The 24342-nt window shown below is 48.0% G+C and overlaps 1 protein-coding gene across 1 annotated transcript in view; it reads right to left on the reverse strand.

Moving 5' to 3' along the window:
* The window catches only part of FAM135B (family with sequence similarity 135 member B), a 275652-nt gene extending 252965 nt beyond the window's left edge, over positions 1–22687 (reverse strand). Inside the window, exon 1 of the mRNA XM_004743599.2 lies at positions 22344–22687. The gene's annotated coding sequence lies outside the window, so the exon portion shown is untranslated. The remainder of the gene's footprint in view (positions 1–22343) is intronic.
* Between the last annotated feature and the right edge of the window lie 1655 nt (positions 22688–24342).

The following is a 24342-nucleotide window of genomic DNA, read 5'->3' on the forward strand; positions in this document are numbered from 1 at the left end:
TAGGACTACGGAAAGCAAGCATGGATGGAAGGGTAAGGAAAACAAGAAAGCATTAAGCCCACCCACTACAGCCAATGGACTTATCTTGATACCAAGAGATGGACATAAAAACCCTTCACCTAGAACTTGTCCAAGAGTCCTTGATTAATCATGGAACCTCATTCGCCTTGAAGCAAGGTGGCATGGCAATACAGACACGGGGTTAGAACAAGCGATCTAATCTCTCTATCGAATGTACATGCTAACGTTACGTAATATCACTGAGGGAAGTGGGAGTGGAATGTCATCCACTGGTTTTTTAACAGTCTTGGGTGACAGTACCTAACATACAGCTTCAAGTATCTTCTACAAGAAGCAGCATTAATTGGGAAAACCTGACAATAGCTGCAAAGCAACCAGCACAAGACCTGACAAGAATTCACCGGTCCACGTACTCACTAGTTACAAAGTCAGCACCTGGGAGGGGCTGGCCAGCAGGCTTGGGGCTGCCATTCCATAGGTCAGCAAAAGTAGGCACACTCTCTTCCACATGGAGCATGCAAGCTAATGAGGAAAGGAACAAAGTAACTACAGAAATCATTGTAAATTGAGAGACATTGAAAGATGTCCCTGTTGGGACATCTGGGTGGCTCAGCTGGTTAAGTGACTGCCTTCTGCTCAGATCGTGATCCCAAGGTCCTGGGATCCAGCCCTATTATCAGGCTCCCTGCTCAGAGAGGAGCTTGTTTCTCCTCCTGTCCCTCCCCGATATTCATGATTACTTGCAAGTGTGCTCTCTCTCTCTCAAACGAATAAATAAAATCTTTAAAAAAAAGGTAAGGATCACTGCTATGAATGATACGTAATAGCTGAGCTAAAATCTGAAAGACATAAATGGAAAGAAACTAGTTGTCTCTCAGGCAGAGGCAGCCCTAAGACAGGAGAAAACCTGTAGCTTTAGTACAATGTTTTCTAAATGTTCTGGAATACGCATCACAAGCACATCATAAAAACCACACACACACACACACACACACACACATATATGCAGTTCTGCATTTTGTGTTCATGTTATATTTCCACATTAAATAATGGTTCCAGTCTCAGTAGATTTAGAAGCCAGAGCTCACTTTGGATGTGAGTAACTGTAAATCTCTACTTCAAATGGTCTTCTTGATAACATTTTTAATTTATTACATTATTTAATTAGATCAACTTTGTTTTCTGACTTGTAATGTGGCTGGAAAAGGCTTCTATTTGATTTCATTCGTATTTTAATTATCAACATTGTTTTCAATCTGTGGTGTCCTTGCAGGAATGTTTTAAAGTTCATTTGGTGAAGGATGTTTAATTAGAACTAAATGTGATAACCCACAAATGTACATAATGGGGCCCTGTAAATGAGCTAGTGCCACACAAAGTGAATTTGAATGGACAAGTAAGGACACCACTCTACCTGGCCTTAGTAGGAGTGCCCTCCCCTGCCAGGGCATTTGTCACACTGCACATGCCCACCTGACAGGTTGACAGGTGAGGGCAACAATATCGTGCAAAATGTTAAATATTAACAAGCCCAATTTCTTACTTTAAAATTACTAAACTTATATACATAAAATTTCTAATATTTCCTATCTGGGTTCCAGTAAACTTTTTTTTTTTTAAGATGTTTTGTTTATTTATTTGACAGAGGACAGAGCAGAAGCAGGGGGAATAACAGAAGGAGAGGGAGAGGCAGGCTCCCCAACAAGCAGGGAGCACAATGCGAGGCTCTATCCCAGGACCCTGGGATCATGACCTGAGCTGAAGGCAAACACTTAACCATCTGGGAACCACCCAGACACCCTCCAATGAACTCTCTTAAGCAATCCCTGGAATATGTGCCTCTCACTCCAGAAACCACTGCTTTGGGAAACAAAGGAGTAGAGAGTAGGGGAATGTGGGGCTGAGCGACAGAGATTGTTATAAATGCAACTGAAGCACATGACCTTGATGGCACCTGACCATCTCCAAGGGCTTCCTCGCGAGGTGTGGGAGGCGCAGGGACACATCTGCATGTTGAGAGATTCCGATGGACCCGGGACTGGGAAGAGGGTGTGGCTGGCATGTATGGAGGAATCTGGAGTCTGGAGACCATCCCTATAACTGAGCTGAGCCTCCCCAGGGTCATGATGGAAAAGATGGAGATAGAAGATTTAGAAGGTAGAGATGGCCTGGGGAGGGGGTGGTGAAAGGTGTGAAAATTAATCAAGGGAAACCTCACTAAAGTGGAGGGCCGTCTCGGGCTTCACCACTAGTCAACTGCAGACCCAACCAGAAAAGATGCACTTTGCAGGTCCTACCTAGCAAGTCAAGCCCAGGCTAGTTCACTACCGCAGAAAGAGGACAGACTGTCTCTCTCCGCCCCCAGCAACAGCCCAGCCAATGGGAGACTGTCAAGGCTCAGCCAATGAAAAGCTACGACACTTCACTCTCCCTGCTACTCCGATGGACTTTGAGTTTACAACAGCCCTCCCAACTCCCCCTTCTCTCTTTATTTTTTTTTTCTCAGTCTTTTTAAAATTAATTTATTTATTTTCAGAAAAAACAGTATTCATTATTTTTTTCACCACACCCAGTGCTCCATGCAATCCCTGCCCTCTATAATACCCACCACCTGGTACCCCAACACCCCCCCACTTCAAACCCCTCAGTTGTTTTTCAGAGTCCATAGTCTCTCATGATTCACCTCCCCTTCCAATTTACCCCAACTCCCTTCTCCTCTCTAACACCCCTTGTCCTCCATGCTATTTGTTATGCTCCACAAATAAGTGAAACCATATGATCATTGACTCTCTCTGCTTGACTTATTTCACTCAGCATAATCGCTTCCAGTCCCGTCCATGTTGCTACAAAAGTTGGGTATTCGTCCTTTCTGATGGAGACATAATACTCCATAGTGTATATGGACCACATTTTCCTTATCCATTAATCCATTGAAGGGCATCTTGGTTCTTTCCATAGTTTGGCGACCATGGTCATTGCTGCTATAAACATTGGGGTACAGATGGCCCTTCTTTTCACGACATCTGTATCTTTGGGGTAAATACCCAGGAGTGCAAACTCAACACACATGAAACAGACAGTCATATCAAAAAATGGGCAGAAGATATGAACAGACACTTCTCCAATCAAGCCATACAACTGGCTAGCAGACACATGAAAAAATGTTCATCATCACTAGCCCTCAGGGAGATTCAAATTAAAACCACATTGAGATATCACCTTACACCAGTTAGAATGGCCAAAATTAACAAAACAGGAAACAACATGTGTTGGAGAGGATGTGGAAAAAGGGGAACCCTCTTACACTGTTAGTGGGAATGCAAGTTGGTGCAGCCTCTTTGGAGAATAGCGTGGAGATTCCTCAGGAAATTAAAAATAGAGCTTCCCTATGACTCTGCAATTGCACCCCTTCTCTCTTTAAAGAGCATTCCTTTCCTTTGTTCTATGGCTTGTGTGCCCCTAACTGCAATTCTCTGCTACTTTTGAATAAACCCATTTGCTTATGGAATAACTGAGGGTTTTAGTTTTAAGGTTAACAGAGGTATATATAAGAAGAGTGACTTCTGCTCCTGCTAAGGAAAATGAATGGGTGATCCAGTAGGAGAATCTGAAACTATGTGTTAAGAATAAGAAGTACTGACCCATATCCAGCCTGACCCAACCTGTAGCCACACCCCGACAGCGACAGAACAATCTGTAAAAAATTAAAAAAAAAAAATCTAAAATCTTTTCATGCCCTTCCTTTGCTTAAAGGTCTTATAAGATGCCAAGGCGCCAACAGGAGAAAGCACAGCCTCCTTGGTCTGCCTGACACAATTCTCTGGGATAAAATCACTGTATTTCTTCAGGTTTGTCCTGCTCCTTCCCACCAGAGCTTATATTCTATTGGAGAATAGGCCTCAGGGAACTCCAAGCTCTTGTAACCATTTCCTTTCTAACTGCTAAGAGATGGTCACTTCTGAAATAGGAACAATAAGGAATCAAAGCCATTGCTCCAAGCAGCTTCTTCCTAATGTCTTTTAAAGCAATTTCGTAAAGGCTCTCTGGGTACTAAAAGCAGCTATTTGCTGCCAAAGAGAATAATGCACTAGTAATTCACCAGCATACAACCCAGAGATCAGTCATCATCAGAGCGATTAAGAAACAATAGAAAAACAAACAAGAACAAAATTGCCCTTGACCAACTGGTAATTATTTTTGGATTTTTTTTTTTTTAACCTACCTTTGAGAGAGAGAGAGAGTGAGAGAGAAAGCGAGTGAGCCCAAGAGCCTGTGATTGTCTACTCAGTTGTAATTTTATTGTTTTAACTCAGTCCAAGCATTATGTAAATTGTGCATAAACTATAAACACAAGCCACCCTGGGGATCACAGTGCTACAAAGAGCACCTTGGGATGGATTTGTTATGCACATTGCATAAAGTTCAGTACTTCATGTTTTATTTGAATTCATCAACTTGTCTTGGGGAAAAGTTTAAATAGATTCAGTGATTCTAGGTGAGGGTTGCCAAATCCTTGTATGGAGTCAGCCAGACAACGGGAAGTAAACACAGCCCTGGTTCCTTCTTTCCAGCGTGGAGAGCTGAAACATGCCCAGTGGAATCCAGTGGACAGTGTTGCAGCGCCATTTGTAGAGGTTGACGGAGATGGCTGGGCAGAGTGGGCACTGTGAAGCCAGACAGGCTCCAAATACCATGCCAGTTCTATTATCCCGTAATTGCGTGACCTTGGGCAAATAGTTTATTCTCTGAGTTTCAGTTCCTCTTTTGCAGAATGAGAATAATAAACCTACCCATCTCACACAGCTATAGGGACAAAGGAGGAAAGGCCCAGTGCTAAGTACAGAAGCCAGTATCTAGGGGTCTAGAGGAGACTCAGTCTTAACTTCCTCTTCCTGTGTGAGATTTATTTCTGTCTTCCTCTTCCTGCTTCTCTTATCTTTCTGCAGGAAAGAATTCAAATGTTCTAACTGGGGAATCATTTCAAATCTCATACATAGAACTACAGTCTTCATGCCAATACCACCTGTATTTCTGACCTCAGCACAGACCTCTCCCAACAGCCGTGGACTCTGCAGGTGGCTCCCAAGGAGACACCAGATTGTAGCTATAAAAGCTTAGCCCTTTCTCCTTCATTCCTCTGTGTTTGTGAGTAGCATTATTTCCATCTTGTCTCCCTCAAAGGAATCCCAGAGTCACCCAGATTCATCATACCTCCTTAACATCCAAAGTCAATCCATCACTAAGATTTTTCAGTCTAAAATCTGCAAGAATTCTAGAACTTGCTTCCTCCATCTCTAGGCCCCACGATATCTTACCTGGAAAACAAAATACAGCACACAATCTGGAGAAGATATGGAACATTCTCCCATTAGTTGCTGATGGGAATGCAAAATGGCATAGAATCTGTGGAAGACAGGCAGTTCCTTACAAAACTAAACATTTTCTTACCCTATGATCCAGTAACCACGCTCCTTGGTATTTACCTAATGAGCTAAAAACATGACCATGTGAAAACCTGCACACGATGTTTACAGCAACTCAATTCATAATTGCCAAATCTTGGGAACCCACCATGACTCCTTCAGTAGATGAACAGAAAAACTGGTACATCTGGATAATGAAATACTATTCAGCACGAAAAAGAGATGAGCTGTCAAGTCAGAAAACACATGGAGGCAACTGAAACACACATTACCAAGTGAAAGAAACCAATCTGAGAAGGCCACCCACTGTAGGACTCTAATTATGACATTCTCAAAAAGGCAAAGCTATGAAAACACTAAAAGGATTCATGATTGCTAGCATTGAAGGAGGAATAGATGAGAAGTAAGAGCATGAAGAATTTGTAGGGTGGGGAAAATATTCTGCATGATTCCAAGATGATGGATACAGATCATTATAAATTTGTCCTAAGCCACAGAATATATACCACTAAGAGAAATCCGTAATGTAGATTGTGGACTTTCAGTGTTAATGATGTTGCCAGTGTGGGCTTACGAACTCTAAGACATGTCATCACTTGGGTAGAAGTTGTGGATAGTGGGGGGTGTTCTGTATATGGGCGTGGGGCAGGGGACACCTGGGAACTCTGTACTTTCTGCTCAGCATTGCTGTGGGCCTAAAGCTTCTATAAAAAGTGAAGTCTCTTAAACAAGAAACAAAATGGGCTCCCATCCAGGTCTGTGGGCCCATCATAGACCTATCTAATAATCGACCACCTAAGAATGATTTCTAAATAAAAATCCTGATCAGGGTGCCCTGACACCAAAAACACCTCCATGCTTTTCAGGAGCCTACAAATTAAAGGGCTCTGGAGAAAGGGTTAACTATTGCCTAAAGAACCAAACCACTGGATAAACTTTCTAGTCTGTTTCCCTGGAAACAGAGAATGAGAGTTTGTGTCCACTATATCATTAACAACAGAGCTCGCTGTGAAATGACCCATCGGGCTGACTGCATCTGGACTAGGAGAACTATGGATATTTTATGGGGTGCCTTACTCAGGATTCCCAAAATGTAGATATACATCTGACTCAGGGCCTCTAGAAGTGATGCCTCTGGAATTTCTACAAGAGACACATGGCTCCTGAAAAGCATGAGTCCCTTTAAGCCAGAGCAGACCCCAATGCAGGCCATTCCTCTCAGCACCTGAGCTGTCTACAGTGCAGTTGGTGCAAAGGCTCCGCTAAAGAGGAACTATGGCTCCTAAGGGGACAGGTGCACCTACAGCTCCTGAGAGGGCAGATACCAGCTGTGGTCTTCAGTTGGCCCATCAATCTGAATGTCTAAGCATCAGCGTCATGGCTACCTCCTTAGGGAACTCCTATCCAGACCACGCCCCACAGTGAGTGAAGCACTCCTTCTTTTGGCTCCTACTCAGCACTGATTTCCTTGCCCTAAATTATCATCATCTGTTTGCTTATTTACCTGTTTGTTCACTGTGACCCTCCCCCACCCGTGATGGTTTTAAGATCTGCCTCTTGGTGGTTTTGCCAAACCCATTTTTGTAAATGTGAGCAGATCATGTCAGTCACAGCGGTGGGCACTGCCATGTTCTTATCCAATACCCACCCTCATTAAAGAGGACGCTGTTTTGTTTTGTTTTGTTTTCTGATGCAACCACATACCCAAAGAAGGATCTCTTGCAATGCTCTTTTGGTCGGGGTGGCCATGAGATCTAGTTCAGACCAAGGAAACGTTAGTGAAAGTCTCTCAGATGGGATTATGAGAAAGCTTTTTGGATGTTGGTTTTCTTGATCAAAAGAGATAAACTTACATGGAGCACTGGGTGTTGTACATAAACGATGAATCTTGGAACACTGCATCAAAAACTAATGATGTATTTTATGTGACTAACATACCACAATAAAAATGTAAAAAATAATAAAGGGGAAAAAAGAGAGACACTTGGCTGACACACACCAATTCCTCTCCCCTCTTCCTGCTCCCTACACATCTGGAATATGGACACACGCCCAATGGCAGAGAAGAGTTCTCCCAAGCACGGATCTGAAAAAGAAAGCTCTGCACTAAAGATGGCAGAGGAGGAAGTTGAGAGCCTGGGTCCTTGATTTCCCACGAGAAACTATACAAGCCAGACCTACGGCTGCACAAGAAAAACACAACTATTTAGATATGCCACTGCCCCTGGATCTCTGTGGCTACAGCTAAAGCCAGTTCCTACTGATGCACAACGACACAGTTTCTTCTCCCACCACAAGCTACAATATCAACCCATTCCCATGACACCTCTTCCCACGCCGTTGCCCGCAAACCTTGTCACTCCTACCTCCTGCCACCTCCTCATCACCACATGTTCTCAGAGACCCAGCACTCCAGCTGGTCTAGTAACAAGTCCCCGGGAAACCCCATCTTTCAGCAGGTCCCTGTCTTTGCACCGGTTAGTCTTCTGCCTCACGATGGCTCTTCCCCACCAGCCCCAGCCTATAGACGTACAACTGGCCTATCGGGACCAAGGTACCCATCACCTCCTCCACGGAGCCTTCCTTGATTCTGCAGTTCCTCCCTTCCCTGAACTTCCACGGCACCCCATGGCTGCTTGTGCTCCCGCAATTAATGAATCACTTTTAGATCATCCGTCTTAATCATCTGCCTTCTCATCCATAACTTGAAACCTGTAGAACAGGGGTCTAGCCTTATCGGCACTCCAAATATGTTTAAAGGTACTTCTGAATCTACTACCTCTACCCACTAGAGCTGTGATCTTAATCTTCTCTAAATTACTGATCTGTAAATTAGGGAGAGCCCCAGGGCTACCAGATAATACAACTCCGAGGGACAGTGCGCTGCAGGGGACAAGCTCCTCACCCTCAGGTGTGTGTACAATAAAATGCATTGTATCCCTGGAGCTGGGTACTTGACAGATGAAAACCTTCAACACATGCAGAGTCTTACCAAAATGCCTGCTTAAATAAGTTCAATAACATTAGCTATTGGGGTGATAATGAAGATGACGGCTGTATCTTTCTTTGTATCCTCAACACTGAATTCGGACCAAGGTAGATGCTCAGAAACATTTCCTGGTTGAATGAATGACACGAAATCCAGGTTTTGGTTTTAAATTTTAAAGCACTCTGAAGTCTCAGCCCAAAAGGGCACAGAATCAAGCGGTATCCCTGGGTACCTAATTTTCCCACCAAGTCAACTCCTAATGTTTATCCCCTGGAGCTTACCCCACTAGGCAGGCTCCATGTCTGCTTCTGAGCAAGTGAGACCCTGGGGCAGGAAACTTCTGGAGAGGTTCTCCTGGGGACCAACTATACAGGCCAAACTTGGCTAATAATAAATCGAGCTAAATAATGCAGCTGTTAGCTGGGTCTGGATGCCCAGACCCTGGGCCCTGGGGAGTGGAGCTCAGGACGGATCACTCCTGAAGATTTGATCTGCTCATGCAGCTTCCTCAGGGACCCTCTGGAACACAAGATGGCTGGAGCAAAGCAAGCACCGATCGCAACCATTGTCCGCTCAGGGGGACATAGTAGGGGGAGTAGCGGAGTAGCTGTTAGCATGCCTCAGTGGTTCTGATCCACAGGTTCCAAAACACTGCACTCTGATGTACTGGGATTGCCCTATATCTGTGGGTTCGTGCATTCAGGTTGTACAATAAGACCCTACCTCAGCAATTAAATGACATCAGTGTCTAGTGTACAGCAGTGGTAGGAAACTCCTGCAGAGGAAGAGGGCCCGACATGGGTTCTGTCTCCAATTTCACCCAGTCTATTAGGGAAAAAGGAGATCATAGGCACATGAGGGGAAGCCATGGGCATAGATGAGGGGAAGTGAGAATGAAACAGCTTCTAGGGTGTGGGGGACAATTTCAAAGGAAAGAGAAATGATTTGCAAGCAGAAGGAAGCCCAGCAGAAAGGACCCTAGGAATGACCTCTTCAACCCTTCTCATTTTAAAAATGGGGAACAGAGCCTATGAGAAGCAGGGCCCCTCATCCCAGCGCACACTGATCTGGGAGCACTCTGTGCGTCTCTTGGATCCCTCAGCCTCAGGATAGAGCTTTGGAATCCAATGGCCCTGAGTTGGAATTTGGGCTTTGAGACTGATCTGTGTGATTTCTGGCAAGTCACGTGATCTCTCTCCGAACTTCAGAATCTTCCTGAGTGGCACGGGACAGGTAGGATGCCTTTATCTCATACAACTGCTGCAGAGATCGCGTGAGAGAAGCCACGTGAAGTGTCTGGCCCAGGGCAGGTGTTTGCACCCTTGCTGAATGAATGAATGAAAGAATGAGTGTTTCACAGCGCTGTCCGGCACAGAAAGAAGAAAGCAATGACTGTGTGCTGTTCCTGGCTTCTCCCTACTCTACCCACTGGAAAAACACAAGCTCTAGGAGCGAGGGAGCGAGGCTGTCTTGCTCTCAAGAGCCGCTCCAGCCTACAGCAGGAGGCAAGGCACATGATATGTATTTGACCAAACGTCCTGTAGGAACAAATGAGCCGTTCCTTCTCCACTCTTTGGCACTGTTTCAGGCATTGAGCTAAGTGCTCTGCGTGCAGTAGTAGGCATAGCATTTAATTGTCCAGGCCACCTATGAGACAAGTGGCCTATTTTCCCTGCCGTACAGATGAAGGGACAGGTTCGGAGGAGCTCACTAACTTCTCCAAATCAGGGCGAGTGAGTGGCAGAGCTGGACCATGGCCGGGACCTTCCGGAGGCAAATGCTCTCCTTGCAACCTTCAGGTGAATGTGGCTGCGCAGGGCTGCTGGGTGTGTCGGGGCTCGCAGTGGGGCTCTGCTGGGTGAAAGAGAGCGGAGCTGGGCTTGGAGCAGAAGGCCCCGTAGACGCTCTTGGGCTGACTCCGGGATTGAGCCAAGCCCAGCCACTGGGGAAGGCCAGAGGAAAAGGGTGGGTGCAGCCATCAGAGGAACAGGGAACAGCTTCACCGAAGAGAGAGGACGCTGACGCAGTGGAGAGCTTGCCCAGATGCGGGTGTGGGCTGTGTGTATGTATGTGTGAGAGTGCGCACACTTGTGTGTCAGGGGCAATAACACATTGTGCTGCAAGTGTAAATGGCTCAACCCACCCCTGTTCAGGGACGCCTCCCTCTCCATCTGCCCAGCTGCCATGATCAGACCCCACGATTACCTGCCAAGGAAGCTTCCAGCCTAATGCACACTTCATTCCTGCCGTTAACTCTAGACAAGCCTCACACTATAGCTAACCCAGCCTCCATTTTAACCTAAAATGAGATGTGTATTAAAGTAATATACTGATTCTTGGCTGTCTGAGTGGCTCAGTTGGGTAAGCAGCTGCATTCAGCTCAGGTCATGATCCCAGGGTTCTGGGATCGAGTCCCGCATCGGGCTCCCTTTGCTCTGCAGGGAGCCTGCTTCTCCCTCTCCCTCTGCCTGTCACTCCCCCTGCTCGTGGTGTCTCTCTCTCTCTCATTCTCTCTGTCAAATAAATAAAATATTTTTAAAAAAATAAAGTAATATACTGATTTTAAGTTTAGGTACATACAATATATTACACCAACGCCCCAGAAGTTTGGACACGTACACTAGTCACTGAAGTTTGAATGGAAATATCCAGGGACACTCAGTTAAACCACACAAAGGGAAGAGCAACATCTGTAATCTCATTAAATGTATTTTCTTTCGTTTTGGTCTGACATAGTCAATAAAGTCTAACGTGGAAAGGTAAAAACCTAGAATTCTGACTATTTACCTGAATAACTAGGGAGAACACAGATCGCCCTGGGTTACTCCTACCACCGCCACTACTGCGTCATCTTCTCTTTCCTCCTCCTCCTCCTGCTCCTCCTCCTCTTTCTGCTTCTTTTTAGTCTTCTTCTCCTGTTCTGCTTCCTCCTCTTCTGCTTCCTCTTCCTCATTCTCTTCGCCGCCTTCTACTTTTTTTTTTTTTTTTAACCCAAGCAGGCTCCTAAGTCTATAAAGCATCCTTGAAGTTTCCGTGCATATTCCAGAATCAGAAGACACTAGAAGCAGACCTGATCTTAAGGATCATCAAACAAATTGCTTCATCACCCCCTTTCGTCTTCCAAGTCAAACAGAAGCTAACCCGCTTTCCCAAATTCACACGCAGCTGAGTGGTTAAAAGCCAGATACTTGGACTGTATCATTCTTGAGTTTTGTTCTGGGTTTTGGGTTTTGTGTTGTTTTTATGACCCACAGGAAACTTTCAAATGCCCCTCTTAGGGGACATCTGTATGGTGGCTGAAAGGGACAAGCTTTGGGATCAGATGGGTTTGGGGGAACCTGTCCAGGCTTCTTCTCCAGCTAGCTGTGGCACTGTGAGCAAATCCTCTCTTTGTGCTGGGTCTCCTCAGCTCTAAAGAAGGCTGGTACTAGCTCCTGCATGAAGTTTAAATAAAGTATCTCCAGGGAAAGCACTTACTCTAGTCACTGGCAGGCAGCAGGTCTTAGAAAGAACTTTCTGGCCCCTCCCATCTGTACCAGCACGTCCTTTGACTGTCACTTAAAAATGATTTATGGTCATTTTTTGTTGCCAGCGTCCCCATGCTCTCAGAAAGAAAGGGAAAGAAAGAAATCTAAGGAAGTTTAATTCTATTATTCAGGAGCAATTATATTAATATTCATTTTATTCTCTCAGAAGGCCAACACAAGTCAGCATGTTCAAATACTGAGCTTGATAAATTCTACCTTGGGCACAAGATTGCAAGGATAATCTTATCTTTAAACATTTCCTTTAAACAAACTTAAAAAAAAATCCCTCAAAATTTACTCTCTGATGCTTTTTATATTCTGACTTAAAACCCACAAGTTATCACCAAAACCACCAATGCAGTTCCCCAACCGCTCTTACACTAATACCTCAGCTATGATGACATGTGCCCAGAAATTAATTTTCCAGAAAACTTATACCAACCCCTTCAATACTAAATACTTTGATACTTAATTCTAGCAATTTCTGATGTATCTCGTTTTAGAAAGAATACTCCCCTGCCTTATTTCAGCAGAGTTTACAGACTATAATTTAGTTTCTCCTGATGACTCACTGTCACACTTCTGAACATAAGTGACGGCTTCTCACTTAGTACTCGATGCCCTCAAAGACCCAAACCACGTGAAAGTTTCCAGAGTTCCTGCACTGAGGATCCCAAGGTCCTTCCTAATGGATATCCCTTGGTTCACCCCGCGGAGATGTTCCATTCGAGGTGGGTCTCATCCAGGCTTCTCAGTATTCATAGTAGAAGGTCAATCTCACCATCCACTTAGTGGACATTAAAGTAGACACATTAACCTCGAATCAGAATAAACACTGAAACACCTACTGTGCACCAAGGATGTCAACAGATTTTTATTTCACTTGGTTTGTTTATTTTTACTTTTTCACTTAATCTTCCTTAAAAATCCCTTATGCATTGCCGATTCTCATGGTTTGAAAGAAACTGAGGTCAGAACAGATAAAGTAGCACACAGTATCCTAGAGAGAAGCTGAGATGATTATCAGGTATCGGGAAAAGTATTGTGGAAACTGTATGCCATAGACCCCCGCCCACGTGGTGTTAAGGAGGGGAGTATAGAACAGGAGGATGAATGAGCTAAAACCGGAGAGATCATCGCCCAGAGATTGCCAGGAAATAAAAAATGGCACTAATGGGTGAATTTAGTAAGCAAGCTGAGAGAGAAGGCTGTGTGCCAGAAATGATTCGGGCTATATATCCTGATGTATGAGTGAAGGTATGCCCGCATGGAAGGCAGGAAAAGCTCTCCGAGCCGAGAAGGTGAAGGGCAAGGTGCTGCAGGAGTCAGGGAGCTGGACCTGGAAGGCGTCCAAGATCCTAGCAGGACTTGAGGTAGTGAGGAAAACCAAGGTCCAAGTACCAGAATGATCAGGGTCTGGAGAAGAGGGTGTGAGCAAAGGGCCAGTGCATGACTGGATGGCCTGGTAGGTACCAGGGTAGCTGGCCCCCTGCTGCAACTGGCCCTGACCCATGATGCTTTCAAGAGGTGAGCAGGAGAAGGCATGGCTAAATCAGGAAGGGAACCCACAGCAGGGCGCTTTGGGTTCCAAGCATTACAAAGTTCAGGGAGATTTTTTTATAGTATGTTTTCGTGACTTCCGTAGGGCACAGGCACTCAGGATCACAGGGTCTTGTGACTGAATGTCATCAGGCCCAAAGCAGCATTTTGTCTTAAAGAAAAGGGGTGCTGTAGTGGAAATATCAGTTAAAATGTCACCAACATGACGGATCCCCTCCCACCCCGACGCCCTCTCCCAGGTTGGTGCACCCATCCCCCAGCTGCTGTGTTAGCTGATAACAACCCATTGTTGCTCTGTTCTGAGAATCCTCAGATGACCAAGCTGCTTTGCCTGGGAATACCTGGGTGTCTATGTCTCCCGGAGTCACACCCAAGGAATGACCTTGCCTCAAGGTAGAAAGTGTTATGGGGCCACGTATGCCCCAGAGTTCTCTGCGTGAGCAGGGAGACTAGATAAGGCTGCTCACATATTTATGCCCATTTTCTTCCTTGTCTGGTTCCTTGTTCCTCCCTCCCTGCCAGCTTTCAGCTAAGGGCACCCCTCAGTCAAGCTCTATACTTCAGGCTCTGTGTTCAAGATGTAGGCTGTAGGTCTACAATCTCAGGGCCTAAGACAATGAACAGGTGCGGCTTTCCACCGAGGCCAAGTGCCCGTCCGGGGTCACTTGGCTAACAAATGTCGGAATTAGGGAAACCAACTGGTCTGTTTTGTCTGGAACTGGGGGACATGCGGGGAGGGCTGTGTGTCCCCAGGAGGCAAGACATTCAGTTTTCCAACAAGATCAGTTAGTCCCGGGAAAAAAGAGACAACAGAGTTCTCCTGAGCTAGAAGCCGAGCATCTGACCAGGATTTCTGAATGGTACTCACACAAGGCTACAGTTACTCGTTTTCTCATTAAAACATTGTTATGTTATTCTGTTATTGAAGATTCCTGCAGTTGTTTTCTTCCACATGTTCTTTGATAAACACTGGCCACATGCTGTCGGAGAGCCCAGAAATGCTCTGAGTGCTCAGGGCCACTGTAAACACGCCCCAGTCCTGCGACCACGGAGCTCTCCACCTTACAGAGAAGAGAGCCAATAGGAAAGGCAGACAAACACATCTGTGGTAACACTGCCGGCGCTTACACAGGGATGGATGCCATGGAGAAAAACACAGCAAGTTCCGCGGCCAGAGGCCAGAGGCAGCTCTTTGGCCGGTGGTCTGGGAAGGTCTCTAACAGAAAACTCTTAGACGAGGGAGAGAAGGAGCTACAGAAACGTCAGCAGAGATGTGTCCTAGCCAGCCGCGTGGAATCACGGGAAGAAGCTCAGAAGGCGAGAGGAAGGTAGTGAGTGTGCATTCGTCGTTTGCATTTTATTTCTGAAAGGGCAGTGGTGGAGACCCGGTGAGTCCGTAAGAACATCTGTATCTGCTCACTCTCTGTCCTTCCCTTGGGTGATCAGTTCTACTCCCGTGCTCTCAGTGAGCGTCTCCGTGCTGATGATTCCCCAAGTCTATATTCAGCCAAGAGTTCTATTCTGAGCTTGACTGAGATCTTTAATTGCCTAAAAATGTACATAGATGTCCTCAGAGACCTAAAAATCTACTTATTCAAAACAGAACTCATCACTTTACCCTTCAGACTCTGTTCTTCTGCCTGTGTCCCCAGGCTGGGAGACAGCACCAAGACAGTCCTTGAGACCAGGTCAGAAGATTAAGCATCGCCCTTGATGCCTGTCTGCTTTTAGATACTGTGGGCGGCACGTCCAATACTTCCCACCCTGCTACTGCCTTAATATCTCTAGAGTCGTTGTTCTAGAAAGTTGTTCTTTCTTCATCTCTATTACCTTGGCCTTGGCTACAGTCTTCATTACCTGTATACACCCTGGATTTCCTGAAAGAGCCTCCCACCAAGCTTCTATGTTTCTCATCTTACCCACCTCCAAAGCACTCTGTATCCTGTAGCCCAAATCCAAAATGCTGGTGTGTCTCTGTCTTCCCACTGTAAAACACTTTCACTGCTGAACAAAGCTGGAGGCATCACATTTTCCAATTTCAAATTATGTTACAAAGCTTTGGTAATCAGAACAGCATGATACTAGCATAGAAACAGACACACATGCCAGTGGAACAGAAAAGACAGCCCAGAAACAAACCCACACATACATGTTTAACTCATCTTTGACAAAGATGTTAAGAATGCACAAGGAGGAACGAACGGTCTCTCCCATCAAAAGTGTCAACAAAACTCGATATTCACATGTTGAAAGAGTAAAACTGAATCTTTAGGTTCCACTATACACACAAACCAAAATGGATTAGACCTACACATACACCTGGAACTGAAAAACTCCTAAAATAATAAATAGGGGGAAAGCTTCTGGACACTGGCCCGGCAATGAGTTTTTGGTATTGACACCAAAATCACAAGCAACAAAAGCAAAAAATAAGCAAGTGGGAGTACATCAGACTAACAGGTGTTGGCACAGCAAAGGAAACAATCCACAGAGTCATAAGGCAACCTAGAGGTTGGGAGGATACATTTGCACCCCATGTATCTGATAAGGGGTTAAGATCCAAAATATGTAAGGGCCACATATAACTCAATAGCATAGAAACAAATTACCCCCCCAAAATAGACTTGTCTCAACATACTTCCAAAAAAGTCCCATCTGTACATCTTCTTACCTGTCTTCAGTGGGTACATGAACAAGTGTGCAACATCGCTCACCATCAGGGAAACGCAAATCAAAACTATAATGAGATATCACTTCATACCTGTTAAAAAGGCTATAATTTAAAAATATTAAGGTGAGGCCTGGTGGGGAGGTACCCTGTTGGGGGGAAAGTAAATTGGTATAGCCATTGTGGAAAACAGCATGAAGTCTTCTCAAAAAATTAAAAGTAGAATTACCATATGACTCAGCAATCCCACTTCTCAGTATATGTCCAAAGAGATATCAATCCAGATCTCTGAGAGATACCTGCGTCCCCGTGTTCCCTACCGCATTATTCATAGTAGCCAAGACACGGAGACAAACTAAATGTCCATCAGTAGATAAGTAAGTAAAGGAAATGTGATCTATACATAGCATGGACTATTACTCAGTCCAAAAAAATAAAGAAATCCTACTATTTGTGACAACATGAACAGACATGGAGGATATCGCGCCATGTGAAATACACCAGGCACAGAGAGACAAACACTACATGATCTCACTTTAAATACAGAAGCTGAAACAGTCAAACTCAGAAGCAGAGAGTAGAAGTGTGGTTATCAGAGGCTCGGGATGGTCAGGGGGTGCAAAGTTTCAGTTAGGAAAGATGAGTAAGTTCTGGAGAGCCAAAGCATAGCACGGTGACCGCAGGTAGCAGTACTGTGTGGTGTCCTTGAAATCTGCTAAACATTGTCATCACATCTGATTTTAGTGTGACCAAGATCCCTGCGGCTGTCGTGTGCGGAACAGACTGGGGTGGCAGAGGTGCAGGCAAGGACAGTCCAGAGCCTGGTGTACTCATCCAAGTGAGAGATGAAGGGGCTTGAACCAGAATTATTATCAAAGGGATGGAAAGAAAGACCTGAGCGTCACCCTTGACCCCTCCCTCCCCTTGACCTGCACCAATGGTCACAAGTGTCCCATTGATATTTCTCAGATAAATGACACAGCATGTTCACTGAACTGACACTTCTCCGTCTCTCCCTCCTCAGCGTTCCTCCTCTCACCAGTTCCTGTCCATTGCACAGGACAGGAAGAGTCATCCCAACTCTCACTGCCTAAATTCAATCATCTCTTATCCACAAAGTCTCCTAAGAGCCCACCATATTTCTTGGTTGAACCATCTTCTCTAACCCAACCTCTGCTCTGCAGCTAGGGTGAATGTTCTGCACAACTCCAGATCTTTCCATGGCTCCCATGACCTTCCGGTTAGAGCACAAGTCCTTAGCATGGTTCTCGAGACTCTCAAAGATGTGGCCCCTATCGCTCTCCCCAGCCTCGAGGAACACCGTCCCCTTCCTTGTGTTCCAGACCTCTTATCCATTTCACTTCCCGGCTACCTCTTGCTCCCACGGTGCTGTGTGTCACTTCCTCTTCCGACGGCCCTTCCCTGCAGTCTCCATTTAGAAATTCTCAGTCCTCAGCGTAGGATCTCTCTCTTCTCCGAAGCCTTCCTTGGCAGCCCTTGCCAGGAAATGTGTTAAAAATACCTTCTCTTTTTTTCCCACAGAACCCTGCATTGGCTGGTTTGCTCTTGTCTGTCTCCCGCCAACATCCCCTGGCTACCCGGGGCAGGTCCCTTTCTTGTTCATGGTTGACTCTCAGGGCCTGGCAGGATGAGTGGCCCAGAGCAGACCATGGACTCAGATTTCCCTGTTGGGCACACCACGCGCCTCTCCATCCACACCAGAGGCGGAAGGCCACTGGAAGGAGTCATGGCCCATAGCACCAGTCTCCTCTGTGGTGCTAAAATCCCCCTGAGGAATCATTCCTGAGATTGGTGTGCAGCCGCCTGGAAATGATTCATGTTTGAACAGAAACATTTGACACTGCGGAGCACCCAGAGTCTGGGAAGCTCAGCAAATATTAGACATGTCTGCAAATGTCCTCTGGCTCTCTCAGGTAAGAGTGGACTTCAACCATACAGTTTCTTCTGTTTTTGTTTTTTTTTTTTGCTTTGTTTAAGATTTTATTTATTCATTTTTTCTGAAAAGGGGGTAGGCACAGACGGAAAGAGAAAGAGAATCCTAAGCAGACTCCCTGCTGAGCTTGGAGCCCAACATGGAACTTGATCCCAGGACCCTAAAATCATGACTTGACCGAGAACCAGGAGTCCAACGCTTAACCGACTGAGCCACCCAGGTGCCCCCTAGTTTCTTCTGTTTTGAATCAAGGAGAACTTCCAACATGGACAGAGCAGCAGAGCATCTTAGCTGGGGTTGGATAAGACTTGGGCTGGGTAAGGATGGAGAGCATGCAGTCTTCAACACTTTGCAAGTCCCAGGATAGCCTTGGGGAACACTAGCCTTCTAGAAGGGAAAATTCAAAAAAAAAAAAAAGAAAGAAAGAAAGAAAGAAAAATATGGCAGTTACAGTGAATTAAGGTGTAAGGTTCGGACAAGTGAGGAGTGTCGATGGAAAGGCCAGGCAGGAGCCACCGGTGTAGCTCTGGTGAAGAGAAACAGAGACTAGTGTATGGAGACACCAAGAAAGCAGAGCTAGATGGAGCCCCGGGAATCATCCAGGCCATTTACAGATGAGGAAACCGAGGCCCAGAAAGGTGAGGGGATGGCCCAGGTCAGCAGTCCTGTGAGCAGTTAGTGTCAGAGCCAGAGGGACGTGTCAGTGCACAAGTCTAAGTCTTTAGCTTGTTCTATCTCCTTCCTTGCGGTATCTCGCATGAGAAACTCAGCTCTGAGGGTGTTAGTGTTCTTCTCCCTCCGCACCCCGCAATCCCCATAAGAAAGGGAGGTAAAATACAAGGAGGAAATGCACTGGGGGCATTTCAAAAAACTCGAAACCTTCTGTGATTGGTGATCATATATATCATTGGGAAGTGATAGATACCACATATTAAGGTCAGGCATGGCACTGGCCTTAGTGTGCATCTTCCCAAGACGTCCTGAAAAGTATCTGTCATTGCAGGGCCATGCAGAGAAGGCAGAGGGCTGACGGGGACAAAATGACTGACCGAAGGTCCACAACGCTCACAAGTGGAGGAGCCAGGACTTCCAGCAGGTCTCATCGGCTGCTGTGTAACTACACAGGGAGATTTTGCTCATTTTCCATAACAACAACAACAAAAAATAATTGAGGAAAATGAATAATGTATTGAGTAGAGTATTTTACAGTTTATGAACTGCTTTTAGTGCATGGCTATCCATTCACTCCAAGCACTCGGCAGCGCTGTTGGATGGGGGATACCATCCACGTTCTACAAGTGAGGAAACGGAGGGACGCGGCCAGCAGGTGTCCTGGTTCCGGGGCCCCTTAGAACCAGATTCCAATCTAGGCTTTCTTGCTCCAACCTATGTCCCTTTCCGTGTTACTAGAGCTGAAATCAAGGAAAGCAACTGACAGGAGAGAAATGCATTTTAAGTTTAAAATATTCCATCAGATGTTTTCAGCCAACGTGCTATGAAGGCCATTCAACACTAGATTACAGTTATTCTAAAGTACCCACTTGAAAAAAAAAAAAAAAGAGCATTTTAAGGCAAAATATGTGTTTCTGTTCTCCGTCACTCTGCTTCAGTGGGCTGACCCTAAATAAGGCCCAACAACCCAGCAAGCATCCTTCAGGCTTGCGCTTACTGAGACAGGGGGAGGTGGCTAGGACAGCCTTTGGGCAAGACTCTTCGGGCAGGTAGGTGTGCCGCAGGGAAGGCCTTTCCACGGACTCAGCCACTCACTAGGGCGGTCATCTGCCAGGCGTTGGGGCCACAACCATGGTAGAATAAGGCGGTCATCTGCCAGGCATTGGGGCCACAACCATGGTAGAATAAGGCAAGGTTCCTGCCCTCCGGGAGCATGAACTCTAGCCAGGGCAGGCGTATGTTGGAGCAATGACAACATGACCCAGCACAGGTGTCACACAAAGCAGCCCCAAAGTGTCGTGGGAGCACAGGGACAGAGCTCAGGAAGGCTTCCCATCAGAAGGGGCGTCTGAATTGTCGTGAAGGGAAGAAGGGAGAGAGAAAGGGTCATTCTAGGCAGAGAGGCCAGTGCGAGCAAAAGTCGGGGTATAAAAGAGCAGAGAATAGTAGAAGACAGTCCTGGCTCGTTCCAGAAATGACATCAAACTGAAAGCACTCTGTCGAACTGGGCCATCATTTGGTAAGCATCGACCATCACAGGGCAGAGCTGTACGAGGGTGAATCCACCCACGAGGGCCTCACAACGTGCCCAGCGTGTCTACCTAACCAACATCCAAACGAGTCCCTACTACGCGCAAATCCCCACTTACACTACAGACCACTTAGTTTAACTCTGTGGTGAGCAGACCTCAGTGCTCCCAAACGTGAGTCCCGCATTTGATGCCAAAGCTCTTGACCTTCAACATTTGTAGACAAGGATGACATGCCGTGTTTCCCCTGATGAAGGCCTCTTGAGATTTCCCTGAGTGTATCTTGGACCAGACGACAGCGTTTCAGCTGTGAGTCACTGACCAATATTTCTACCCCCGCTTCACAGCTGATGTCTGTTTAATGATTTGCGGATCTGAGGAAGGGAGTTTCTTCGGCAAAGAATAATTCTTTTCATGTGCGTGGCAAGTTGGGTTTTGAACAGCCTTTCTCCACGCATCCTCTCCATCACCACACTTGATTGTCACAAGTGCCTGGCGGGGTGCAAGGAACGTCCCCATTCTACAGACGAGAGAACGGAGTCTCACCAAGGCAGAGCAATCCAAGGTCGTGGAGCAAGTGTATGGGGAGATGAGAGCTCGAAACCATGTCTCCTGACTCCCCAGTCCTGCCCTCTTTTCTCTCGACTTTACCATCTGCCCGGAATACAATAATATCATTCTCATTAGGACGTGAATCCCAGAAGAAATGCTGGTCAAATCACATCCCCTCGGGCAACATAAGTACAGCATAAATTAAAAGACCAATTAAAGAACATGGCCTTTTAACTGGGACTTACCACTGTCCCCCGGGGCAAGAATGTAGAAGTCAGTGGCTGCCCATTCCAGAAATTACCCAGAGACCCACTTACCCATATGCAAGAGGCTTTAACCCCAAACTATTCACCGAACTTTATCACCCTTCTCTATGCTTTTCTGGCGCCCCAGCCCCCGTGGAGCTGTGTCTAGAATCATTGCCCAAACCTCTGCCCCTCTCTCTGGCCAGAAGACGCAGCAGCAGCAGCAGCCCATCCCTCCCTGGGGATAGGTGCCTCTCAGCTGTGACACACACATCTCTCAACACCAGGAGCCTCAGAACCTGATGAAAAACCAATGCTTCTCTAGTTCAAAGAGAGCATTGAAGCGAGATTCCCTAGCTGTCTCCAAGTGGGATAGTCCGCCAATGGCTAGAGCCCTGGGTGGCCAAGGGGACAACGAGTGTTATTATACTCCAGGGAGTCTTGTTTTGCTGACAATGGGGTAGGGGGGGGTGGCTAGAAATGAGGCGAGGAGAAAAGGAAGGGGCATTTTGGTTGCTCGCTTACAATTTTGTATCAATTCGCACTCCACCACCAACAATCAAAGGCAGTAACATGATAAACTCCAGGGATACATCTGGGTCCCCAAACGGTAATGGTTACTACTTCCCCCATCCAAATTCCCCCCTCCGGGTGCTGGGTTTGAAGCCGACTCTACAGATCAAGAGCTGGTGTGCGCTCCGGTCCTTTTCCATGTCATAGCTGAGCTGCAGTGCCCCCCCAGCCCCCACCCCCGGCCCCAGCCAAACCACAGGGAGAACAGGTCTCTGGGTCAGCCCGGATCGCAGAGAATCCTTACCACTGCCCCCTCCACCCCGACGCCGGTGTCTCCGGAACCTGCCTGGGGTTCACGGGCTCAGAGGAGCTGCCTGTACCAAGGTCTGGACGTGCTCCCTCAGCCTCCATCTGGGACTTCTGCGGGGACCACCTCCTTCACCAGCGTGTCCCCCCAACTATCGCCCCAGATTTCCCCTCCTGCCCTCCCAGACCTGCCCAGACGCGCCTGGAGACTAGAGGACAGAGAGCCTGGGGGTTGGGGGTGTAGACCGAAGGAGATAAACCACATTTCGCGGCGGAATCCCTGTTAAGTAACAGAAAGCCATCCAACTAGCAACCACGCTTCCAGAAACGTCACTGCCACCGCGGAGAGAGTTTGCAGCTGCCGACCCCAGCGCTCTCACCTACCTGCCTCCCACTGCAGGGCTCCCCTCGGCTCCGGGCCGCGCCGGCTGCCTCCCTCCCGGCTCTCCGCAGCGGCGGTGGGCGCTCCGCGGGGTCCGGGCGCCCGCGAGCTGGGTCTCCGGTGCCCGCGGCGAGGCTGCCTGGAGGAGGAGTAAGAGCTGCCGCCCGCCGCCGCCGCGGTGCTGATGCGGTTGCTATGGTTATGGAACTCCGCAGCTGCCCCCTCTCGGCGCAACAGCTGCCCGGCCGCGGCCTCCGGGCAGCCCCGCGAGCCGGGCCGGGCGGCGAGGCTGGGCGCGGGGCGGGCGCCGGCCGCGGCCACTGCGGAGGAGGACGCGGGGCGGCTGCGCTCGGCCTGCCCGCTCGGCTCTGCGCGGCGCCCGCGCTCCGCTCCCGCCCCCGCCGGGACGCGGCCGCCCGCCCGCTCGCCCGCCCCCGACCCCGCGCCCCGCCCCGGCCCTCTCCGCGCCGCCGCCGCCGCCGTCCCCCCACCCCGCCCGCCGGCCCGAGCATGCTCAGTGTGCGGCCCCGAGGCGCCCTCCCGCGTGGCGGGGCTGGGCGGCGGCGGCGCGCGAGGCCCTTCCCGGAGCCCCCGCGGGGTCGCCGGTGCGCTTCGGCGGAGCGGCCCGAAAGCGGCCCGGCAGGTGCCCCGGGCCAGCTCTGAGCGAGCGCAGGACCACCGCCCGGCGACCCCATCCAACCTGCCACCCGCTGCCGACCGGCTCGGACACCGGCGAGATGGGGCCCACGGGGAGAGGCGAGGGTTGAGGACGGATGGAGCAGCTGGAGTCCTCTGAGCATCCCTCGCGGGCATGGCACCGAGGGACAGGCCTGCGAAGGCCTGGGGACATGTGGCTTCACAGATGAGGAAGCAGCCTCAGACGGGGGGCCAGGGCGGGACTCCGGAGACCCGCGCGCAGCCCCGCAGACGGACGGGGCTGCACCAACTCACATCCCAACCAGAACCGCGGGCGTGACCGAGAAACTGCAGCCACTGAGACCCCGGCCCCGGCTAATCCAGTCCGGGCGGAGGGAGGTCATCAAGGCAGGACACCTGAAAGAGGGGACAAGAAGAAGGCACAGAGGTGAAGTCTGAGGAAGGAAGTTCCAACCAAAGGGAGAGGACCCGATGTGCAAAGGCCCGGAGGCCAGGCAGCCAGCGCTGGTTTGACCCGCGCTTGTGATGCAGCAGAAGGGAGCAGAGTGGACCACAGAGGTTCAAGGAACAGGGTCTGCCAGGGCCTTGAGAGCCAAGTGAGGAGGGCGGCATTCGACCCTAAAGACAACAGGAAGCCACTGAAGAACCTTAAGCAGGAGAAAGGCTGGGTGGCTAAGTGGGCAGTCACCCCTGCCGAAGTGTGGGTGGTGGGGCTAAGGTGGGCATTAAAGCTCCAAGAGGGGGTGTCCAGACGGTGTTGCGTGTTGCCGCCTTCTTGCCCTGGAGGGCGGAAGGCCACCTTCTGTCTACATTGCTCTCCTTGCTACAGCGTCCAGCGGAGCCTCGCACCGCACGTGTGCTCTGTAAATGTGTGGTGCGTGGCCAATAAATGAATATTTATTTCTCCATAGAGAAAATGGATTCCTTTCTTTCATAATTTTTCTGTCTTTAAAATGTGATCAAAATCATGGGGCATTTATTTTGCCTTAAACATTGCATTTTTAGGCAGCCTTATTTTTGAAAGTCAGCCCAAGTCCCCAGTGTTCTCCTCTGTCTTAGATGGTCCGCGACAACGCAGATACGGAGCGACAACGCAGATACGGAGCACAAGAGCGCAGGGTTTGCTTGTTTCCTGATAGTTTTCAATTGGCGGATAAGAGAGCTCCAGGATATATTGTTACGTGAAAAAGCAAAGTGCAGAACAGTGTTTATAATAAGATAACTCTTGGGGAAGAAGCGGGGAGACACAAATGTATATTTGAATTGGCTTGTATTGGCATAAAAATATGCTGGAAGATCGTGTAAAACACTTGCGAAGTAGATGTTAGCTAATGGGACTGAGGT

The sequence above is a fragment of the Mustela putorius genome, unplaced genomic scaffold (genome assembly GCF_011764305.1).
Source record: "Mustela putorius furo isolate JIRA1106 unplaced genomic scaffold, ASM1176430v1.1 tig00000228_pilon_pilon_pilon, whole genome shotgun sequence".
NCBI lineage: Eukaryota > Metazoa > Chordata > Mammalia > Carnivora > Mustelidae > Mustela > Mustela putorius.